The sequence below is a fragment of the Prinia subflava genome, chromosome 20 (assembly GCF_021018805.1).
Source record: "Prinia subflava isolate CZ2003 ecotype Zambia chromosome 20, Cam_Psub_1.2, whole genome shotgun sequence".
Classification (NCBI taxonomy): Eukaryota; Metazoa; Chordata; class Aves; order Passeriformes; family Cisticolidae; genus Prinia; species Prinia subflava.
The window spans coordinates 5,521,659-5,540,639 of record NC_086266.1 but is presented as its reverse complement, the minus strand read 5'-3'; the positions used below and the strand labels follow the sequence as shown (position 1 = coordinate 5,540,639).

The following is an 18,981-nucleotide window of genomic DNA, read 5'->3' as shown; positions in this document are numbered from 1 at the left end:
AAGAACTTTTCACAGGAAGGTCTGTAAAGCACTGGAAAAGGCTCTCTGGGAAATGGTAGAGCCACCATCCCTGAAGGTGTTGGTGTGGCACCTGAGGACATGGATTAGTGCTGGACGTGGTGGTGGTGCTGGGTGCACAGCTGGATGTGATGCCTTTTCCAACCTGAACAATTCTGTGCCTCCATACCACCAGCTTACAGAACCTTCAGCTCACGTTGGTGTTGCTTTTTAGCCAGTCTGCTCTGCCACAGAGCCTCTATCTCCACATCTTCTCAGTTATTTCCTATGCAGCTGTCACCTGGCAAGCTCTCCCCCCGTGCTGCTCTGGGCACCGGGCACTCACCCAGGCCCTGCTGCCTCCTGAGCTGCATTCCACCCTGCTGCCACCACTGCTGCTGCTGCAGGGCTCCTCTGCAAGCTCCTGCACTTGCCTGAGGTGCTGCAGAAAGAAAAACCGTGGCAGCACCTTCCCACCTAATGCCTACAGATCCAGTCAGCATCATCTAAGGGGGCAGAAGAAACGGGGAGGTGTGTATGGAAGACAGACAGATGTGAGGTTAGGGAGATGTGGGTCTGAGGGTGTTTCTGGCACGTTGTTGCTGTGGCAGAGGTGGCCCCTGTCGGGTGCTGAGGGCTGTGTGTCCCTGGGGCTGTCCCTGCCCTGCTCTGAGCCCTCCTGCTCAGCAAAGCTGTGCTGCTGGACCATGGCTTCCACCCAGAGCTGGAGTCACCACGTGCTGCCTCATTTTCTGACGGTCCTGCTGCCAAGAGCTGCTTTCCTGAGCTCTTGAATGCTGATGGGATCTCCTGGAATGGCCCTTTCCTTCCCCACAGCAGCCTTGCCTCCTCCCAGCCCCGTGGCACTGCCCTCTGCCCTGCAGCTGCCCTTTGAGACCACGCCAAACCTGGGGAGGAAGGGCCTTTCCAGTGAGCATCCTCACCTCTGCCGCGCTGCAGGACCCAGGCAGGAAAGGGTTACAGTGTCTGCATAAGCAATCAGTCAGTTTTATTGCTTTTGTTGCTTGTTTCTTTCCCCCAGAATTAACTGTGGTCCCACTAATAGCTTTGCTTCCTCAAGTCTCCCCGATGGCTGTATTGATTTAACTGAAGCGAGTTCTGCACGGGGGCTGAGGGGGCATTTCTGCTCACTGCAGGCTCAGCTGCAGACAAGCCCATGCTGAGGATTAACAAGAGGAGTCCCAGGAGCCCCTTGCTGGGGAAGTTCAAACCTTTCTTGGAACATCTTTGCTCTGTCGCTTTAGATCCTTTAATAACATGTTTAACATAATAAATTGCCTTTTCCCGAGCCAGCCCTTGCGTGTTTAAAGACTGTTTTCACCTCTGTGTTCTGTGCTGAGGCACTCTGGCAGACCCAGATGGGAGGTGTTGATGAGGGCTGCAGGTTTTGGGGGACTCTTGACTGGCAGTGAGTTGTCCTCTGTGTATGGGGCAGCCTGGCGAGCCAGGCTCTGCCGACTTTTAGTTGTTTTTCCCAAGGACAAAGCCTTGGAGGTCTCTCAGGAGGAGAATTAGAGAGAAAGACCTCTCCCACTGCTGCTGGTGGCCAGAGAAGCAGAAATGGTGCTGCTGCAGGCTCCAGAGCTTGGGGTTAATGGGAGAGCCTGGGGTAGCAGTCAGCAAGAGATGGGCTCCTGCTGTCCCAGGCTGGGTGAGGGCTGGGACAGCGACTGCCTTGCTCCAGATGAGCAGCTGTGCTGCAGTGGGACTGGGCAGTGGACAAGGAACATTGGTTTTCCTGCAAGACAGCTCTGGGCAGTTCCTGTAGTCTCCCATTTCCCTTGGGAATGTCTTCCATTGCTCTTCTGGAGGTGTCAGGCCAGAGCACCCACACCCTGCAGCTCCAGATGTGGTGATCCTGTGGCACACCCAGGCTGGTGGAAGGATGGAGTTCCCTGAACCGTGTGCCAGCCGTGTGAAGCAGCACATGCAGGCTCTTTGCCTGGCTGGTTTCCCTATTCTGGGTGAGATGCCCCTGCAGACATTTGGGACACGGAGGGCTGAGCAGGGTTTGGGGCTGCAGCACCTCTCAGGGCTCTGCAGTGCTGTGTGTGCTCAGCCCTGTCCCCTCCTTCAGCTGCCTGTGTGCCAGGAACCGAGCAGTGTTTGTTTAGACTTTGGGAGAAGACACTGTGTAAGCAACAGAGTGTTAATGTGGTGACTTCTCCCCTCAAGATAGCCTCTTTGTATTTATTTTCTTATCCCCTCTGCCTTCACCATCTGCTGCCACCCACTCTAATAGCTGCCATGCCAGAGCTCCTCTTCCTACCAGGATGCTGCAGACACGAGCTGAGGCAAGCCTGTGCTCAGGCTGCTCAGGAGTCCCTGGTGCTGCACAGCTCCAGGTGAGGGGCCCGGCTGCTGCAGAGCCCCAGACAGGACACATCCAGCCCAGCCAGCAGTCCTGAGGCAAGAGGAGATTTGTGAGCTCAGTCCAGGCTGACTTAGAAGAAGGAAGGCAGGGGAAGGTGGCTGTCAGACCCCTTCTTCTGCAGGAGCACCCTGTGGCACCGGGGACACGACCATTTGTGTCACAGTGCCTGGCAGGAGGCTTCTCCCTGTCTCTGCAGCTGAGCCAGGGCTGGATTCCTTTTAGGAACAGAACTGAGTCTTTTCTTTGACCTCATGGCCACTGAAAGACACTCTGGGCTCGGGGAAGGGGTAGCTCCATAAACAGAACATCTTCTAGGACTCAGAGTGGGGGAGGAGAGGAAGGAGCTGTCAGCAGAAAACCTGTGTTTCCCCTGGGAGAGCAGGGGCAGATTGGTTATTAAGTCAGAAGAGGAACAGCGATGGACCCCGAGGGAATGGAGACATCTGTTGTCATGGCCAACCTTGTAGGATCAGAAAATGTCCCCAGAGAGCTCCTGTGGACAGCACGGGCCTCTGCTCCTGCTCTGGAGCTGTGAAGTCACCCAGATCCTCTGCCCAGCCTGGAGGGGCTGCGCTGGGAAGTGTCTGCCTGTGCTCTAAGCTTCTCTGTGCTCCCTGCAGAGCCTCATTTGTGCACCTGGAGCTTACCTGGAGCTCACAAGAGCAGGACAGAGGAGATGTGGCCAGGAGAAGGAGGTGGAACTGGCTGACCAAGGGTTGAGATGCCCTGTGCCCGAAAAGAAGAGATGCTCAAGGAGTGGGATGCAGATGAAGGGACCACGAGTGATTCTTGGTGAATGACAGATGTACAAAACCACCCTGTGTGTCCTTGCAGTCCTTCCAGTGATGCCCAGCACAGTGACCATGAGAGAGAATGCAGTGGTTGGGGGTGTGAGGGTCAGTGGTGCTCCCTGGCCAGCTGTACCTCCTCTGCCTTATTTCCTAATTGGTGACTAATTTGGGCTCGTTGGGCTAAAATGAAGCAGAGCCATCCTGGGAGTGCCTGGGAAGGGGCAGGAGGGGACAATCCAAGACTTTTCCTTCCTTACAGCCTAGAGAATGCTTTCCATATGCTTTGGCAATGCAGAGCTATTGGGGAGCAGCTTACTGCTCGAGGAGGAGGCCCATGGACCTTTCCACAGCTGTTTGCAAAGCAAGGCAGGGGTTTCTTCCAGCTCAGCCAGGGACTGTCTGTTCCACAGGGCCAGGGGTGTGCCCGGGGTACATTTGGGGTAAGGGTGAGCAACCCAGAGGGCGCCTGGAGCAGTGCTGGACAAAGTCTCTGCATTGAGTGGTTGGGAAGAATTCCAGAAAACTGCTGAGCTTTTCCAGGGCATGCCAAGAGGGGAAGATTTTGCCCCGAGGAAGAGGAGAAGAGAGTAGGCTGCTCAGCTTTCTAAAAGATGAGTTGTAAACATCCCAGATAAGCCAGTTTCTCCAACTGCAATTAAAAAGCAATTTGTACCATGTTAAGCATCCAGATCGATCAGTGTTATCCCTCCTGGATGCAGCATGGCTGCTGAGGTAACTCGTGGTATTTCCTTGAGGCTTCTGCAGCTTCTCCTGAGCCCCTGAACAGCTCAGCCCTGCTGAGGGGTGGTGGCTGCTGAGCATCCTCCAGCAGGGGCTTCTGGACAGCGCAGGTTTGGGAGCCTCCTCAAGTGTCCATGGGGTGTAGCAGGACCAGCAAACAAACACAGGAATCTGGATTAAAGCAACGCAATCCCCAGGCAGAGCAGGGCCCTTCACCCCTTGGGTTCCCTTCCTTGGGGACAGGGCATGGCACCCACTCCTTGTCCCTGGGGTGGTCCCATCCAGGCAGGGTGGGGCCCAGTTTTTACCCTCCCAGCTGGGTATATCCAGAGGGTGAAAGCAACCCAGGCTCCTCTTCCTCCTCTCCACTGTTTTGTTCTTTGGTGTCAGCACCTCCCAGCCCGAGCTGGGCTCGAGCAGGACTTGGCACAGTCAGGGGTGCCCACCTGGGCCTGCGGTGCCTTTTATCTCTCCCTGCTGTGTCAGCTCTGCCTTGCCAGTGGTTTTGATCTGTAGCCACCTGTTAATATTTATCCCGCTGTTGTATTTCCATGATTATTTTGTCAGCAATGCGCGCCTCGGTTGGAGTTTCTCTTGTTCCCTCTTTCTGCGGTGCAATGTTTCCTCCTGCTCTTTTAACGATGGTGTAGTTTGGCAGGATGGCTCCTGAGGAACATCTGTATCCCTGCCTGGCCACCTGTATTTCACTAATTCAAGTGCTGATGGCCAAGAGGTTTTGGATTTGGGTTCAGAGTGGCTCTCTTTAGGTTGAGACATTCCCAGGAGATGCTTGGTGTGCAACACCTCAGTGCATCTGTGATTTTGGCCTCCTGCAGGTAAGGGCTTGTGTGTTACTGTGGGAGCATTAAGGCAGAGAAATAGCCAGAATAATTAAATTACAGAACTGCCTTCTCTTGAAAGTACAATGCTCTCCAAAATGAAACAGCAAGACCTTATCTGCCTGGCAGGATCCAAGAAGAAATCTGTTTGCAGTGAAAATAACCTATAACAGTGATAAAAACTGTTCAATTCTCCAGACTGAAGTTTAAGGAACTTTTATTTCCTAAGATCTGGATGAAATGTTGAAATTGTACTTTTCACTTGTAGATAGGTTTTGCACCTGTGTGGGATGAAGCTGCCTCCTAAACATTATCTAGACCTACTGCTTGTGTGACAGAAATATGAGATGACAAACAGAGTTGTCCTCTGTGATTTATTACAATTTTTAGGGTTTCAGGTCTGTGTTTAATCTGTTTTTCTGTCTTAATGTTCCATTTCTCCCAACTTCTCATCTCTTCTCTCTGATCTGACTTCATGCTCTGTATTGATTACACCAGGGAGGAATTTGATCCTTTCTTAGGAAAAAAAAAAAGACAAAATCCATGTCTTATCTCAGATTTTTGTGTTTGTCTGAGCTTCCTTGATGAGTTTTAATCTGAAGCTGAGGCATTGCCTGAAAAGCATTTCCTTCTGTTTACCTTTCTGGGCAACGGGGACCCTGCTCTGTCTCATCAAACTTCTGAAGTCAAGATCTGTGAACAAATTAAAGACAGGTTGTCTTCCCGTCGGGGGCAGCTCTCCAAAGGCAGCTTTGCTGTGGATTTGCAGACTCCTCTCTGTTGCACAATTCCCGGTGGTGTTGCTGTTTAAACCCCTGGTGCACAGCTCTGTGTGAAAAGCCTTGCACACATCAGAAGGCAGGCGAGGAACACGGCCCTGACAGCTGTGCCTAAGGGTGGAAGTCTTCTCTTAAATAAGTCATGAATGTGCTGAGGGCAACAAGCCCGTATCAAAGCTCCAGGGATGTCACAAGCACTCGGGAGGGGTCGGGAACCCACTGTGAAAGGAGACTGATGGCTTTTGGTGTGAAACCCCTGGCTTTGGGTCAGCACCGGTGCTCTGGGGACAGCTGGCAGAGCCACTGCAGAGCTGTGAGTGGGTCACCACGCTGATGGTGGAGGGTTAAAAAACATAATTTCTGTATAAGTTAACCACGGGGTTAAGTTGAGGTATATATGGGGGGAGGAAGGTAGAGAACGTACATCTAGAACTTGACGCAGCTCGGTTTTGGAACAAGGGTCAGCTTCTGCAACCAGCCCCATGCCATTGTAATGACCGAATCAAGGGTGACTGCAACTCAGGGGATAATTGAGAAGCATTGTTTTAACCAAATCAAGTGTGGATCAGGGTAGAAGCGTAGGTATGATTTAAGATAGTAACTAAGGAATAGGATAATCAGTATCTAGGGGTGGAGGTTAGTTAACATGTGTATAATTTAAACTATAAAAATCAAAAATCGACTCTGTATTTTTGGGCACAAGATTTGGGCACTGTATGCCCCTGTGTCCCGCGCGCTTGAATAAAGAACCGCATATGATCACCTTCGTGTGGTTCTATGTTTTCCTATGCTAACAACGCCGGGTCTGTGCCCAGCCACCCTCTGAAAGGGCAGTCATGGCCAAAGCCCAGCACCAGCTGTCCTTGCTGTCCTTGCCTCTGGGCTCTCCAGAGCAGCCCAGCCAAGCCCCCAGGCTGTGGGGTTGTGGTTTGTGAGAAGGGGAAGGTGTTTCTCCTGCTCCTGCAGGTGCATTTTTTGAGCTGCTGCCTTTCCTGGCTGTGCGTTTCCAGCGAGGAGCTGCTGACCCTGCCATGCACCCACGTGTGTAGGCAGGAAGATTTTCCCTAGGGGGCAAGAATTTTTTCTAGGAAAGGAAAGCCATCTGGAGGGGATTTTTTTGCCCCAGTAATATGTGCTGGAGTAACATCTCGGAGCTGCAGGGCTGGCTCAGACACCTGCAGTGAGGCAGTGTGAAGGCTGGGCAGCTGATCCCTGCCCGAGGGGAGCTGTGCATGTGTCAGAGGAGGGATGATGGTGTTTGTTTGTGATGACTCTGGAAGGCGATGGCTGATGTTTCAGCGTGTTGAACATGTGTTAGATGGGTTTAAGAACATTAGTAGATGATGTTATAGATGGCTATAAACTGCTTGTGAGGATGTCTTTATTGATCTGTTGGACTATGGCAGCTTCTCCTTTATTAGAATTTCCATTCGTTCAGTCCCATGTAAAGGATTTATAATGTGGCTTTGATATGGATTGAGAAATAAGATTTTTTTATTGGATGTAAAAGAGTTTAAAAACAACTTTAATTGGTTTGTTCTGGGATGCTGGTGGTGAAACAACTAGTCAAATACTGAGGAAACAGCAGCTATTTTATTTTTTCAGCTAGAGGATAAAATGTTTGCAGCAGTTCATGCAGTAATATAGAGGTATTGTTTATGTCTGATGAGGCAAAGTCATTGATCGTGCTGGTGGTGAATTTCAGCCCTGACCCATCTGGAAGAAGCAATCAAATCACATTTATCTGAGCCCCCTGTGGAGGGGGATTAATGCTGCTGATTCAGACCTGTTAGCTTCTTAATGCGCTTCCATTCATTTAAAGGTTGTTGTTTGATTAAATAAAAATAACAGAGTGTTTGTGAGGTGGAAGATGCATGGGGCTTTGGGGAGTGCTAAACTGTCACTGGGAGTGTGAGGCTAAACTGTGCAGGGTCCCTTAAGCAAAGACTATTAAAAGTCAGAGGGAAATACCCTGATTCAGTAAGTGTCAAAACTCTCACCTGGTGGGGCAGGAATTTCCTGTAATATTTCTTTATCCACTAACTTGTAACTTAACTTCAAAAATGTGCCTCTGAAGGATGTACAGCTAATGTTTATTAAAAAAAAAAAGGAGTGCTGGTGGAGTACTGACAATTATAGGCACAGAGTATAGCCTAGAGAGGGATTTTAATCTGCAATTTGCATTGTGAGGAAAGGACACGCCGTTCTCTTTACCTTCTGGAAGGATATAATTTGAACCAAAGTGTTGAGAACAACAGGCATGAAAGAAGCATATGATTTTTTTTCCCCCCCTCTTCCAACCTCCTGGAAAATCCTATTGATGACAAAGTTCAGGCTGAGTCAGTGGATGGAACGACTCATGACTGGAGAGAAACAAATTGTGTCTGAAAAGCCAAGATGCTGTTTCGACATCTCAAAAGCCATTTCAGACAGCTCTGGTTTGGGAGGATCAGTTCTGATACCAGAAACTTTGCTGACGAAAGGGTCTGAGGACCATAACAAACCCTCCAAAGCACAGCCATTGGCTGTGGACAGTGCCAGAGGCTCTGCACAGGGCTTGCTGCATCCTCAGAGCTCTTGCTGAGGAAGTTTTGTGTCCACACAGGCCAGATCAGGGGGTTTTTTTGCTGTCCTGCAGTCATACTTACTCATCTGAGTTCTTATCTCATCATGTGGATGTCACTTAGCCAACTGTGGCCGTAGTCTTGCAAAAAATAAAGGTGCAAACTCTGCTGGTTGTTTTTTTTTCCCCAGGTTGTGTTTTCAGTGAAGGGTCTGTGTGGGAATTGAACTGCAGGCTGTTGTGCATGAAAGATGAGAGCTCTTCCCTTTCGAGAGGCACCTGGTCTGCCTGAGAATTTGAAAACACCTTTTCCTAGAAAAGGGCCTTGTCTGCTTTCATGAGGAAGGGTTAAAGAGCAAAAGCATGAAATCTCCTTTCTTCTTCCCTGATCAATCTGGCCATCATTATGAGGGAAGCTTTCTGATAGCTCCTCTTTGTCATGTAATGTCAATACCATTAAGTCCACTTTGGCAAGGGAAGCGATGTGTAATTAATTTGCAAATCAGTAAAGTGGATGTGATTTTTATACAAAGGAGAAGGTCTTCAACTGCAGAAGGCTTTGTGTGGGCACGGCCATGCTGGGATGGCACATCCCTGTCCCTGCAGCTCCCCTGTGTGTCCCTCTGGGGTCACACCTTCAGTGGGGCCCATTTGCTGCCCTCCAGCAAAGGGACTGAGTCAACAAATAAATGGGATGGGGCAGGAGCAGGGGTGAGGAGTGTGTAAGTGCCTCTGAACACCTGCCCAGCGAGTTGGTTGAGCCAGAAAAATATCTTAAAGTCTTTGCCTCTATCCGCTAGTTTTGTTGTTTTGGGTTTTTTAAACTTTGGCTCTATCGGAATTATTATTATTTTGATGCAGAATGCATTAAAAAGGGAAAAGGAAAGAAATCCAAGCCTTATCCGGACTGATTTGTTCCCAGAAAGATGTTCAATTTTGTATGTATAATTGAAAGGGGCTAAATATAGCTGTATTAATATTTATGGGCCTTATGTTGGAGTCAATACAAGAGTTGCTGTTCAAGGCAATTAAGCTTTACCTTTTCACATGTAGGATTTCGGTGTTTGGAGATGACATTAGTGGTGTGACCTGCATCCAAGAGAGAAAACACTAAAAGCATGCCACCATCTGTGGAGTATGATACCCTGTATTTAGTGCTGTTTGCTGACAGGCAGTTTGTCCCCAGCGAGGCTGATCTCTCCCTTAATAGCAGGGAAATCAGGGAAATCAGGGAAATCAGGGAAATCAGGGAAATCAGGGAAATCAGTGCTCTGGAGGCTTGCAGAACTGGCCCTGCGCTGTTTTGGGAGGAACTGAGCAAGGAGACTCTGGTGACATCACCAAGTGAGGATTGCCCACCTCTGCTGCTTCTGTAGCTGCTGGGGATGAAGGGAGGATGATGGTGGTGGCATTTTGTGGATCCCGTTTGTGTTCACACCCCGGAGCTGGAGCAGGGGGAATGTCACTCCCAGGGGTGGGAGTGCACGGGGCAGGGAGGGCTCCCCATGCCCTGTCCCTGGGCTCAGGCTCTCTGTGCCAGTCACAACCTTCATGTCACCAAAGCCCAGGGAAAGCAAATCCTGTGCGGGGCTCTGAGCTGTGTGCACGGGGAATTAGGTCGGGGCTGTAAGGATGAAAACAAGTCAGTTTGTGTTAATGACAAAGGCAAAGTGATGGTGTGCTGGATTTCTAAAGCACTGCCTTTCAGGAGCAGGGTATCACCGGGATAACATGACAAGAATCCTGGCAGTGGCTGGATTGCCCTGCATTGCTGCTTTTTGGGAGCTGCAGCTCCTCACTGCTCCAGTTAACAAAGAGCTCTTAGACGCTGTAAAAATCTCTCCCTGATAGGGACTGTCTGAGTCCTGCCTGTCTCCTAAATTTGATCAATGTGGCAGGCTTTTCCTTGCTTCCCTCTGGCTCTCACAACTGCCTTTGGGAAGGAGAGCTGCAGCAAGGAGCCTTGCTAGGGGTTAACCTGCCCTCGCCAGGGCTGCAGGTGGGGATTGTCTCAGTGGTGCTGAGCGTGGTGCTCATCCCTTCCTCAAGGACTCTCAAACCCTGAGTGGGTGTGTTTCTGTTATTTCCCTGGTGTGTGGTGTGTTTTGGTAGCTGGAAGCCTTTTAACCTCCTTCAGTAACCATCAGGGGGATGCATTTCCCAAGGATTTTCATTAGCTTTGGCTGCTGGAGCACAATGGCTGCTTAAACAGGCAGGGAAAAGTGGAAATCAAAGGGCACACCTGCTGAGGTAAAAATGGGGGCCATGCTCTTGGTGATGGAAAATGAGTTTTCAACTCCAAATGGCCCTTTGGAATTCCACCTCAGCTCTGGGGATTTGCTCTGGGTGACGCTGACCCCAGCACTGGTATTTCCAATTACTGATGACATAATCCTTGCCCAAAGGTGCTGCCTCCAGAGCTTTCCCTGGTGTGCCTGTGAGTGAGCCAGTCCCACCTCATCTCTGTTCCCGAACAAGGACAAGCCAAGACATATATTAAGGAACAAGGAAATTGCACCAGTTAAATTTAAAAAACTCATTTAGCTAAAGCAGTGTAAGCGCCCATGAATATTTATCTGATGTTATGGAAGCGTGCGGACTCCCACCTACTTTATTAAATTGATTTTCAATAAAAATGCAAGTGGAAGACGTTTGATTAATGGCTGGTGGGACGGGACAATTAATGTGAAGTCTGGAGTCAGCAAGAAGTGTCCCCTGAGCCTGTGTGTCCCTGCTCGAGGCTGGGCTAAGGAAATGTTTCTAAACTCCTCCAGGGGACCACAGCAATGTTTATCCATGCGCTTTCTAAAATGGGGTGAGCACGAGCTGCTCTTTGGCTGGTGCGTGGTTTGGCTGAGGTCCTGACCTTGAAGCTGGCGTGTGATGTTTGCTCCCAGGGTTCTGATTTTCCCTGATTTTCCCTGATTTTCCCACCCCTCAGAGCCGGCCACAACTGAGAATTAAACCCAGCAGCGAGCTCCGGCGCTCGCGTCGGGTTTGAGTGAGGCTCCCTGGGCCTTTGCATTTAAACATGCCTGGGATTAGCTCCATCAGCCTCCAGATCTGCTCAGCTCCTACCAATTTCCTCGCTCGGATTTGTCTCCTGGAGGAAGGCAATTTGGAGCTGTAACGTTACAGCTCTATTAAGGATCTCTAGCGCGGTTTCCCGCCGGGATCCTCGCGGCGCTGCCGCCGCCTCTTTCCGAGGAGCTGCCAGGAGATGCTGGTTGTGGGACAAGTGAGGGTTCCCAGGATGGGATCCTGCTCATTGGGGGGACCTGAGCAGCCCTGCAGGGCCTGGGGGCTCCCCTATCCTGGAGGGCAGCAGAGCTGGGGGCTCCTTGCAGCCTGGAATAGGAACTCTCTGTGGGGTCTGGTGAAAAATCCCTGGAAGCTGCTGTGGGAGGGATGTGACATCTCCGGTTCTCTGCAGGGGTTTGCAGAGCCAGGGCTGCAGGGTTTTGGGAGGGGGTGGTTGGGGCAGGCAGCGTGCCTTGGTGGGGCAGGGAAGGCTGGGGTTAGGCAGGGAGGGGGCTCCATCTCAGCATCCCTCAGCCCCACGCTTGTGGGGCATGGAGGCACCACAACACCACGAGCCACTGAAACTGCTGCCCAAGTGGCACCAGAGAAACAACACCGGGCCACCAACCCTTCCCCCAGCCAGGATGGCAGCCCCATGGCCGGGGTCCTGCACTGGGGAGAGCCAGGGGGAGCAGTTAGGGCACCTCAATGCCCTCAGCCCTTCCCAAGGGGCACAGGGCACCCAAAGAGCCCCAGCCAGGTGGCACAGGGAGAGCAGGGAGCTGCAGGTGCTCCTGCTGCTGCATCTCCAGCATGGAGAGGCTCGTGCAGCCTCTGTTTTGCAGTGCTTTGAGGTTTTCTCTACATGCAAATGTGGCAGCAGGGAATGGGCACAGACACTTTAGGCATAGCTGGGCACTCCCCTGCTCTGCTTGCTTTGCTGGGGAGCTGGGTGTGGACAAGGGTGATGAGAACAAAAAGGAATTAAAGAAAAAAAAAAGAGAGGGAGCAGATGCTGGGCATGGACAAGAGTGATGGGAACAGAAAGGAATTAAAAAAAAATAAAAGGGAGCAGGTGCTGGCAAATAACTGCATGGCAGAAAAAGAGAGGGAGAGTTTTGGTTGAAAACAGAAGCTGAGGAAAGGCAGATTGGCAGGCAGCATATTTCTGGAGACAGCTTTCTCCTCTGTAGGCTGAGTCACCTAAGAAACGTGTCAATAAAACACACTCTCGGGCACTGTCTCTAATAAATATATATTTAAGAGAGACATTTCTTCAAAACTTCTGCGAGGAGATGTCGAATTCTGAAGGGATGGCATGAAAAATGACATCTCCAGTGGAAGCAGAGTGTTGCCATGGGAACTGCAACGCTTTGAACATACATCACTAAAACAAGAAAACATTTTCCCCAGCAAAGGAAATTAAAAATTACATACATCTGGAGGCATCTGCCCTCTGCCTGTCTCTGATGGGAGGATCAGAGTACCATGCAGCATATCATAATTCATGTAGTGGGCAGGACTGACAATTCCATATCAGCTGCTGAATTTTTGTGAGTAACTGTGATAAAAACCAGCCCTGCTGTCCTTGGGACAGGCAATGCTGGTGTCTGAACAGTGCTGGGCAGGGGGAGATTTAGAGCCAAAATGGAATTTCCTCTGAAATTGTTTTGCTCACCTGGGGATAAAACAACAGCCTGAATGCACAACTAAGCCCATCTTGCCACACGGGCATGAATCCACTGCTGCCAGAGTTTGCTGGCCCCATTTGGCAGCCAGGGACTTTTCCTGGGAGGCAGGGGAAGGCAGGCGAGTGGGGATGTCCTGGAGGAGCACAGTGAGGGTTTGGGGGTTTATCTTGTGCTTTGGAGACTCTGCTTTTCCATGCAAGGAGCAGCAAAGCCAGGAGGAGTTATTTGCACCTGGCAGTCAGTGTAATTCTTTCTTCCCTTTGTTTTCCAGTGCATTTCCTTTTTCTGTCCTTCCCAGTGCCTTTCTCGGTGCGTGGCAGAGGTGGCACAGGGTGAGCCCAGGGGAAATGCTAAATTGACCAGTGCAGGGCAGTGTGAATTAACTAAATTTATTTGCACACTGTATTGGCATTGCTGAAATAAATAAGCACTGGCCATGCAGCCCAGTGACCTGTGCATGACAGGAGACAGACAGCTCAGTGCAGAGCTGGGCTCTGCCACAGGGACCACGTTGGGGTGCACAAAGAAGGGAAAATCTTTGTCTGCAGTGCCCTGGGAGGAGAGGTGAAGGATGCCAGCAGCATCACCAGAGGCACAGTCTGAGGAGCTGATTGAGTTCTCTGCTGAAGGAAATGCCAGCCAGGAGCTAATGGATAAGGGAACCAGAGTGCAAATTACAGCTTTGCTCCCTGCTATGGTACTCTTGTATCTTGTCTCAGTACCTGGCATTGGCCTCGGGGGACAGGCTTGAAAATTAAATGGGCCTTTCCTCTGAGCTGTACAGCAACCCCCAGGAGTCATTTTCTTCTATTTTTTTATTTCCATTTTTTGCCCACTACAGCCCATCACGTGTTCTGGCAATCCTCAGCCTGCAGAGCAGCCTGGAATGAGACACAGCCAGAGGCACGGGCAGGCAGCAGCGGGGCTGAGAGGCAGATGGGGAAACTGAGGCACAGCAGAGCTGCCTTCAGTGCCTGCTCAGAGCCACAGGCAGGTCAGCAGTGGTGGGGCTGCAGCTCAGAGCTCAGCCTGCAAACCTCAAGCACTTCACTGAGACATCTCTTTTGTTCCCTTCTCCCTCTGCAATGACATAAATTTAATGCAGTGTGTGTCTCATTTTGTTTGACTGAGACTGTTTGGGGCCCCTCGTTATGAGAGGGAGATTGAGGGGCTGGAGCATGTCCAGGGAAGGGAATGGAGCCGGGGAAGGGTCTGGAGCACCAGGAGTGCTTGAGGGGTCTCAGCCTAGGAGAAAAGGAGGTTCAGGGGGGACCTTATTGCTCTCCACAACTCCCTGCCAGGAGGGGGCAGCCAGGTGGGGACCTCCCAGGCAACCAGTGACAGAATGAGATCAAATGACCTCACCTAGAGTCAGGGGAGGTTCAGGTTGGGTATTAAGGAAATGTTCTTTACCTAAAGGGTTGGCAAAGCCTGGAACAGGCTGCCCAGTGAAGTGGTAGAATCACCATTCCTGGAAGTGTTCAAAAAGCACATGGATGTGGCACTTGGGGACATGGCTTAGTGGTGGACGTGGTCGTGGTGCTGGGTTGATGGTTGGACTTGATCTTAGAGGTCTTTTCCAACCTTAATGGTTCCCTGATTTTTCTTGCATTCCTGTGTTTTCTTCCTGGCTTTCCAATCTTCAGAGCTGTTTTCTCTGTTGTCTATCAATAATTATCAGGTTGGCAACAGCAGTTTTATATTGCACCTTCGTGCTTATCTTTTTCCTGGGGATCTGCCTGATGAATTGCAGAGCTCAGTAATTGCTTTACAAACGCCAGGGATGTTACTGGCACTGATCTGAAGATTTTGCAACTCCTCTCAAAGCAACTGTGGCTTGTTGGGAAGTGGGGATTTCTGTTAAAGAGAGACTTGCTGAGAATGAGTTAACAAAAGGCTCAGTGTTTTAGGAAAGGGAGTAAGCAAAAAACCTGCCAGGGCCAGTCTGCCTGAGGAAGAAGCTTCAGAGGCACACAGGGTTCAGGCAGGTTATGGATAAGCCTGGTCTAGTAAGTGGTTTTCTGGATTGTTCATGTGTGGAGGGATACAGCAATGCTTTGTTTTGATGCCTCATCTCTCCTGTGTTTGTAGCCTCAGCCACAGCACTGAGGCACTGAACCCACTGCAGTCTTTCCCTGAGGGTTCTGTTCACCAAGATCCTTTGACATGGTCAGCAAGAACGCTGTCACTGATCCCTAAAGGGGAGAATTAACTGAGCAAGGTCACCGAGGCAGGCCCAAAACAGAACATAGGGTTTGCAGGTACCATGCAGTGGGTGTGCCCAGTGCTGAGGGAGCAGACTGGCATTTTTGCCCTCACGTTACTGCTCCTGCAGCAGAATTCTCCTGGCTTTGGTTTCCTTAGGGCACAGCTGGATGTGCCAGCTGGCAACACGGCGTTGCCTGACTGCTCTTCCCCTGTCCACAGGGACCAGCAGGGATTCCCTTTCCCAAGCGCCTCTGGCTTAGCCATCAAGGCCAGGCTTTAATACTAAGTATGTTAAATTATGCATGCTAATTTATATTCACACATTTTCCCATTGTATTTATAATATATAACAAACATGTTTATGTAGCATCTCCCTTCCATTACCACAGGGTCTCGGAGCACTGCAGAACCTCTAAAAGCATGCTCATACATACATATTCCTCCTCTGTCTTCCTGGCATCTGAGGGTGTCCTGAGTCCTTAAAATAGTAACGACAGTAGCTTTGTTCATTCTGTCTTCGTTCTGTCTGTGGCAAAAATAGCACAGCTAATTTGTAGGCTCTGTTTGTAGTCTGTATGTGTGAGAATAAGGGGTGTGTATAAAGCCTCCATGGCTGCACACCCTCCAGCAGTCGCTGCTTTTGACTCTTTCTTCTGTCCCTGCTGGACTGGATATTTGTCAATGACTTGCACCAGATCCTGAGTCTAACCCCTGGATGTGTATCTTCATGGGGTGATAAGAATTTGTGCACGTGGACAAATGGGGGAGAGCTAAATTAAATCACATTCCATGCAGCCCTGTGGTAGGGCTTTACCCAGGGCTTCTGGTGGTTCTTATCACACCCATCTTGCTGCCTTTTGTCTTCCATAAGCTTTAGAGCCTGCTGGCTGATCTGAGCAAAGCCTGACAGGAAAGGTAGATAACTCTGAGATTTGGAGTCCCTCCAAGATTTGTGGAATTATGAAGCTGAGTGGAAAAAGACCCAAAGCCGAGAGAGGTAACTAGGTGGGATCAGCTGGTGTTAGGCATCAGAAAAACAGGAAGGAAGAGCTGATCTGTGGGAGGCAGGGTTTGGAGGCTCCTCTGCTGCTAAAGCAACATCTCTCTGCTTTGCTGGGCTGTAACCTGCACCCCACACTCTTGCCTAGTGTGAGGAAATGCCTTTCACCAGCATGGGAGGGTGTGAAATCCCTGTAGCACCTTCTACAGCAACACCTGGACTTACCCAGCATGCCAGGTATGCCTGGAGTCCCCTCACCCAGCGTGTGTTGAGACAAAGGGGCAGTGCAGCCAGGCCAGAGCACAAAACTGTGCTGTCAGCCCACAGAAGTGCTGGGAGGGAGTGCAGGTACTCACCCAAAAGGGACCAGCAGATGTCCCCTGTGCCCCTGAGCACTCAGAACAAAGTGTGTCTGAATGCTCTGCTTTAAGCAAGGGTTGTCTTTGATCCCAGCTCTGTTGGTTATGGAGTTGTGTAGGTGTAGGGAGAGCTCAGACCTGGGTCACAGCCACGAGCACATGTACAGCACATTTGCAGGCTCCTGAGGGATTTCTCTTCCAAAAACCAAGCTGATCTTCCCTACACAGCCCAAGGAGTTTGTGCCCAGGACTTCGACATCCATCTCTGCCTGAAAGTGCGCCATAAATCCCAGACAAGCCATACTCAAGTGGTAACTGGGTCACTTCATGGTCCTGCAGCTCCTTCCTGCAGAGGACATTGGCTGCAGCCATGTGAGAACTCTGCATTTGCAGCATGTGCTGTGAGACAGGGAATAAATCTGTTCCCTGCCTCAGCTCTCCGTGGCCGTGCTAAGAAAGGGAGCCAGGGCAGGCTGTCTTTCTGAGGCTTTGACAGGCATCATCTCACTTCATCTGTGCTGAAGAATTGAGCACATGTAATTGCAGACCATGCTGATCTCTCTCATCACGTGTGAGCAGCTTCGTTGTTGGCTGTCTCTTGAGACAGCCCCTGAAATTCTTTTGAACTCCTCGTTCTCCCTGAAATATCCAGGTTGAGAGGAGAAAGGAAAGAAGCACAGCTGGAAGTGACACCACATGCGTAGCTGTGTTTACAGATTGGATGATTTCTCTCTAGTCTGGCTGGAGGACACGCAATTGTAGACACTGATGTGCCATCACACCAGAGAGAAGGTAGTAATTAATCACCATGGCTCACAGAGCAGCAACTTGGGAACTGGCTGTACAGCAAATGCTGGCAGTGCCAGGGGATTGGAGCAGCAGCAGTGGGTGGAAAAAAGCCTCGGCACCCCAGGATTGGGGAAGCAGGCTTGGTGCTTTCCTGGCGAGCAGCAGATAGCCTTGTTCCCCATCTAAATGTGATGTCCTTTTGATCATAACCCTGTAGAAGTCACTGGAAGCATAACTGAGGGTGTCAGAGCTGTTACACAGACCCAGTTACTCTGGATTCAAGCAAATAACCGGGCAAAACTGAGTGAGACAAATCATTCGTGACATGGCAGAGCTAGATAAGCATCCAACCCAAAGGTCTTGTTGGCAATCCCCTGCAGGCTCTTACTCACCCCTGCTTTTGCTGAGATAAGACATTTGTTTCAGACATTTATATTGTTTCTTTCCTTACTATGTGGTTTATTCTGCAGAGTACAGATTTCCCAGTGCTCTGTCCTTGCCTTACCCCACTTTTGCAGTAGATGAGCATCCTGTCATCTTTAACCACACTGTCCCAGGTCACCAGGCTTCACCCACGGGCTTTGCTCATCCTCATCTGTGCTCTTTGGAGAGAGGCAGGTGCCACCAGAGGTGGTGAGGTCTGGGTGGGCAGAACTACCAGTGGGATTGCCTGTGGGGTCAGTGGGATCTTGGTTGTGTCGTGATGTTTCTGCCCAAGTGAGTTTTCCTGGAGATGTGTGGGTGTTTCAAGTAGTTCAGGGACTTAGAGCTGATGTTGCTGTTAGCTCTGTCTGGCCTCTGAAGGGCTGGGCCACCTGCCAGCCCCCTGGTGACACTCCTGGCCCTGCTGGCTGCCATTTGGCACTGGCAGGACCAAGACATCCTGTGTATGTTCCTTCTGCTCCTTCTCAGGAGAAGAACATGTACACACTGCTGTCCACTTTTGGGAAAGGTGCCCGGGCTGAGCTGCCAGCCAGGGGTGAATGTCTGTGATAGGAGACTTGGCTTTCACTTCTGAGCAAGTAATTTCATATTCAAGGTTGCCGGGGTGCTGCAACAGCCAAGCAATGTCTGAAAAAAGGTATTTTTACTTTAGGACTGGGAGTTTGAAGAGGTTGCTCATGACCTCTGTCTGTGTTGTCTGAGATCTCCAAGTCATACCCAGCTGAGGGAGAAGGGCTTGTGCTGAGACCTGCCTGCATCTCTGCTCTCCAGCTCTGCTCTCCCTTTCCCAGAGGCTGGAGGGAATGTCAGGAGATTCTCATGGCTTTTTGCCACCTCTGCTCCCCAACCTTTCCCTCCTGACCCCAGCAGAGCCTCTGCTCCCAGGATACCTGGTGTGGAAGCACTCCAGGCACAGCAGGGATCTTTGTGGTCGTGACATTAGCAATATCTCACATTGCTTTGTGGCCTTTTGTGTGGCAGGAGCTTGGCAATGTCCTTGGAGTCAGCTTTATCCCCTAGCTGGGCTGGACAAGCCTGGGAGGCATCAACAGCTCTGCGGTGATGCTCACTGGAATATTTCCTTCTCTGCTGCTATTTCTGAGCTCCCTCAGAAAAAAAATAAAATGCAAGAAAAGCAACTCTGATGTATGTGGGGGAGTCTAAATGCCTCCACAGCAGGAGAGCAGCACTGAAGGCCACATCAGGGCTTTCTGCTGTGTGCTTGGTGATGTAAAGGTCTCCATTTCTGCAGCTTTAGGTTGTGGAGAGAGGTCACCCTCTCCTCTTGGACACGTACCCCTCTGCCTGTGCCTCCCTGTCCTCGCCCTGGCCTGGCATTCCCAAGTGCCAGGTCACAGAGAAGG

General features: G+C 50.6%; 1 protein-coding gene across 9 annotated transcripts in view; it reads left to right on the top strand.

The window, feature by feature from the left end:
• Window positions 1–18,981, top strand: part of LOC134560632 (gamma-aminobutyric acid receptor subunit alpha-3-like) — a 77,355-nt gene that overhangs the window by 14,721 nt on the left and 43,653 nt on the right. The gene's annotated exons all lie outside the window — the stretch shown is intronic.